The following is a 5,273-nucleotide window of genomic DNA, read 5'->3' on the forward strand; positions in this document are numbered from 1 at the left end:
GCTATTAATTTGTGTTCTTTGATACAATATTCATTTAAATATAATTTTATTGAATCACTACCATTAGTGTATTAAAAAAAACGATTAAGTTTAGTCGACAGCAAAACATGTTTATTGTAAAACTGCTTCACTGGCCATGATCCATCTGACTTTTTAAGATGTTACAATTCTGTTTGTATTTATAATGCTGCAGTGTATACTGTTTGTGTATATAGTACTGTAATGGCTGATATTCCTTAATATATTACATAATGTGAACAGGTTTGTCTGACGTTCCTTGACAAGTTACAGAATCAGGATATGTTTAGTTGTTGTTCTGGAACAACCTACATGGAGATAAATCATTACTGGATGTTTTCCTTGACTTATTTAGGACCCTGTAAAATACCAGCTATTGTTCTCTTACATGCTATGGAATCAGTGTATCAAGCTGATCTGAGTTAGGTTAATGTATTCAGTGCATTTTGATGTGTAATTTCTTATGAACTTTACAGTTTTATTTTTTATTTCAGCATCTCAAGAAGCATGGTTGTTTATTGTGTCATTAAATATATGTATGTAAATTGAAGACCATAATATGAAAGTTAGCAATGTTGTTTGCTTTTTCGTGGTTTAAAATGAAAATATTTTTATGTTCAAATTTAACAATACCATATAAATACTTCATATAGTTTGTTTACAGCTCTAAGATAGGTGCTATATTCTCGCACAACTTCTGCGATAAGTATTACTTGGAGTTCTAAAAAAATGGTTTCTTTGTAAATGGAAAATAGCCAATGATGTTCTATAGACTCCTGTACAAATCAATGACCCAACTAACCTTTTATGATATGTTATCATTTGCAAGTGTTTAACTAATTTGTTTTAGAACAACGAACACCCACTTACAGTTAAAACGTCTTAGAACCAAGTCATTGATGTTATTTGTGGTAAGTACATATGCCATATTCATATATAAATTCACATAGCCCATGAACAAGTTGGTTATTGAAAACATACAAGTATTATTAGTCCATAAGAAACTGGTGAATGCAGGATTACAGCCCAGCAAAATCAAGCACTGTTTTGTTGCTTGTCTGAGTAAGATCTCTGCGTTTGTTTATGAAGACAACTTTGGTTCAGTATACAGTAATTATATTTCAAAATACAAAAGCATATGTATTTTAGATATTGTCCTATGTGAGAAGCTAATACATTCTTTGGGTTTATAATACAAAACTGATATTTGCATTACCTTTTAGTTTTATTTGTCTATGCAAATGAGCACAGTTTTTTTAATATAATTACATATGCATTATGTGTTTAATTATGCACTGAGAGAGAGAGAGAGAGTTATGGGTAAGGACTGTTTTTAATATAATTCCAGGACAAGTACCTGCTTGACAGCACCCACTTCAATGTAGCCAGTGTCAATCCTTTGTATATTCACTCACTCCAGTCTCCTGAGAGTTTTGTATGGTGTGATAACAATACTAGTGAAGAAAGCATTAACAGCTCATGACCATGTAACCATGAACAGGAAGCAACAGTGTCAAAAAGAACAAGTGATCTCTCCCCTTGACTTTCTAAACTTCATAGGAAAAAAATATAAATACTTTTCTTGGAATTATATTTTATATGTGATAAAAGATTGTTGATTATGATTCAAATGTATATATTTAAAATGTTTAGAAAGATAAACTATTTAATGTCAGTAGTGTCTAATTCATTCAGTTTTTAACATAGCTTCTTAATTACAGATGTGCATAAGAAAGACGTTTCAGTATAGAAAAAGTAATATGCGTTTGTATCTCGGAATGATCAGTATGGGTATTAACACTTTTATTGATAAGCAGAGAACAACGTTTCGACCTTCCTGGGTCATCTTCAGGTTAATATCTTTTTGTTAACCTGAAGATGACCTAGAAGTCAAAACGTTGTTCTTTGCTTATCAGTAAGTGTTAATAACCCCTACCAGCTGCTCTGAGATACATTTTTATTTTGAATGGGTTTCTCGTTATCAAGAATATGCACTTGTTTTCAGAAGTTTAAATCTGTAAATATATTTCACATTTTCCTTTGTGTATGATTGTTATATATTTATGAAATACAATTTTCTTAATGTTCCTTCAAGATATACAGACTTTCAAGTTTATGCTATAATTTCCTGAAAAACAAACAAACTGGAAAACTTTCATTTTGAAGCAGTTCCTACTGTTTTCGTACAGAAATTTCTAAAGATGTTTTTGACCATGGTAAGGTTAGTTATGTTTTGCACAGAGTGGATGTTATTGCTGTGATCACACTTAACAAAATACATTATTACATCACCAGAATGGTTCCCTACATTCCATAATGTCGTTTGGCTTATGCATCGTAAGAATTGTTACAATATTTCCATTAGATAAAATAACATAATGTTTTGAAAACCATAAATATTTTATAAATGTTCAAAATAAGGTCCGTTTATTTTCCCAGCATGTCTAATTCATCAGTAATATGGGTCTCCTAAGTGTGAAATAGATTTAAATATAAAACAGATAGAGATGGGAAACATGTTGAGTGTCACTTTATAGACACATTCTTGTGTAATTAAACTAGATTTGTGGATCTGCGACTTCAACCGTTCATTTTTAGTTCATCTTGAATGAAAAGTTAGGATATTTTGTCTTTATTTACATAAAGGTATATCAAGCTACTTTTACATATAAAAATATTTATATTTTTTGTCTCCTTTTAACTTTATTTTTAATCAGGTATGTGTTTCTAGACAAGTATTTTCCTCATGTTTTAAAATTCTTTTCTCTCCATACTGTTTTGCACATTTCCCCATGTGTTTCTTCACACCAGAATTTAATGTTATGATGGCAAGATTTTTTTGTTATCCAGCACTTTTGTTGAGGGTGGTTTACCAAAAGTATTATATTTTAGGATCAATCTCAACTTATTCCTGAAGAAGGAAGGTACATCTTTCAAATGAGTCAGTTATCAGCATTTGCTGTTTAACTTTTCACTTTGCAAATCTTGTATATGTATGTAAGTCAAGTGTGAATTTTTGTTTTTGGTGGTTTGTATTTCAACTCAACTAATGACCTTGTAATCAACAGCTCAATTTGGATTTTTTGCATGTGTGTATTAAGTTGTATACTAATGTAGATGGTAAAGGTTATGAGGATAGCCAATTCTATATCAGTTAATCTCTTTTCTTAAAATATAAACTTAACCACATGTTACAGGATGAAAAAGAAAGTAATTATAATTAATTCTAGTAATTCTAGTATGGGAAATTTCAAAGAAGGTAGGATTAACTCATGTTCTGAGATGCATAAAAGCAATTGAAACAATTATATAGTTAATTTTGATCACCTTATGAGATAAGTTTGACTTTAGTTTAACTTTAAACACAGTCCATAAGATCACTTGTATATAAAAGAACTGATGAGGTTTGCCGTGTAATTTAACATTCACTGGTTCCATTGTTGGACTGATTGTGAAATTCCCTATACCATTGTGAACTGAGTTATGATGATGCTAAATTACGTTCTTGTTTACAGTATGTACAAGTTTCTTGGAGATAATTATTAGTATAAAAATGTGTATATAAAGTTATATCCAAAACTGTTGAATTTTTGCAATGTTGGCCATATATTTTATACATATTTGCTATTTGGATCAAGCATACTTTTAAATATTTCAGACATGGTATATCGGTGCTTATTAGTGTATTGGTTTTATTGTTTATATTACATATAATATCATGCAAAAGTCATAAAGAAACAAGTTAAAAAAATTGACTAATTGAAAACCTGAAACAGTGCAATGGATCTGCTTTTAGTCAACACAAATTCTGATTAACTGGGTAAAATGTGCTGGGTTTATTTTTATTTGAAAAGGTATTACTTCTTTAGCAAAATATTTAAATGCTGATGTGTATAATGCAGTATGTGTGATAATATAGTAACCATAATAAAAAATGTATTTTTGACTAAAGCCATTATTCACATACACATAGTGCTTTTTTTTCATGATTTAAAATGTATGTTTAAAATTATAAACTGTTCACACACACCTGTTAAGAATAATGGAATGTTGCATTTCTGAAACTGTTTAATCTTTTTGTGGTATATAGATTTGAGGGATCAGGTAATGGCTGTATGAAATGTATATTTTTTAGGCTTAATATAATTTTATTGCTGGTTTTGTGGTTTAAAAATGTTCACTTTTTGGTTTTAAGCTTTGAGAGGTAAAGTTAAGAGAGAGAGGTTTGTTTTAATTCGGAAAATTAAGTAAAGCAGTCAATAATAGATGGATTTAAAGTATTTTATTCCCCAAGTGTGTTGGTAACCATTGATATTTTTAAAACTTATTTTAAAATTATTTATAAAGAATATATTACTTGACAATACAATTATGCACTAAATAAGGCAGTGTCTGTGTGTGTCTACATACACTAAGATTTCCATGCAGGAAAAAGTTTATTATTAAGAAGGATAAATTTGAAATGCATTAAAGTTAAGTGTAATGGGTTTCTTACAAAATGACATGAAAGAAACTCAAACAGAATAATTGTGATAGCTTTAGTGATACTATAGAACCCCAACCAATGCTGTGTTTTTGAAGTAACTGTATAATTATTTATTTTTCAAATATTTATGTTAAAAATAAGTTATCTGAAAGAAATGCAATCAATATTTGTCAGTATATTTTTTTTACTTTTTTGTGTGTATATGTATGTATGTTATTGTGTCTTAAGAGTTGTAATAAAAATTATAGAGAATTGTAATTTATTGTTCGATATTTTGTACTCTGGACATAAGCAAGCAGTTGAAACAAAACAAGTCCTATCACACTTGAATGCCACCCAAAACAAATTTATCACTGTGGTCTTATCATTGGTTTACAGTTGGCAACTGTGTAATTTATATCTATGGCCAAATTATTGCTAATGGAATCAATTCCCTTTAAAAATATTTAAAAAATGTGTAGAAAGAATACAAAAGTTGTTGGCCAAACCTGGCCAGATGGTTAGGGTGCTCAACTTGTAATCTGAAAGTCGTGGGTTTGAATCCCCCTTGCACCAAACATACTCGCCCTTTCAGTCATAAGGGCATAATAATGTGATGGTCAATTCCACTATTCTTTGGTCTGAGAGTACCCTAAGAGTTGGCAGTGGGTGGTGATTACTAACTGCCTTCTCTCTAGTCTTACACTACAAAATTAGGGATGGCTAGCACAGATAGCCCTCTTGTAGCTTTGCACAAAATACAAAAACAGAACAAACAAACAAAAGTTGT

The 5,273-nt window shown here is 30.1% G+C and overlaps 1 protein-coding gene across 16 annotated transcripts in view; it reads left to right on the forward strand.

Moving 5' to 3' along the window:
• Positions 1-4,762, forward strand: part of LOC143225329 (transmembrane protein adipocyte-associated 1 homolog) — a 39,420-nt gene extending 34,658 nt beyond the window's left edge. For all 16 annotated transcript variants that reach the window (XM_076454518.1, XM_076454515.1, XM_076454529.1 and 13 more), the window contains one exon: positions 1,367-4,762. The gene's annotated coding sequence lies outside the window, so the exon portion shown is untranslated. The remainder of the gene's footprint in view (positions 1-1,366) is intronic.
• Positions 4,763-5,273: the final 511 nt, after the last annotated feature.

The sequence above is a fragment of the Tachypleus tridentatus genome, chromosome 9 (assembly GCF_004210375.1).
Source record: "Tachypleus tridentatus isolate NWPU-2018 chromosome 9, ASM421037v1, whole genome shotgun sequence".
Taxonomy (NCBI): domain Eukaryota; kingdom Metazoa; phylum Arthropoda; class Merostomata; order Xiphosura; family Limulidae; genus Tachypleus; species Tachypleus tridentatus.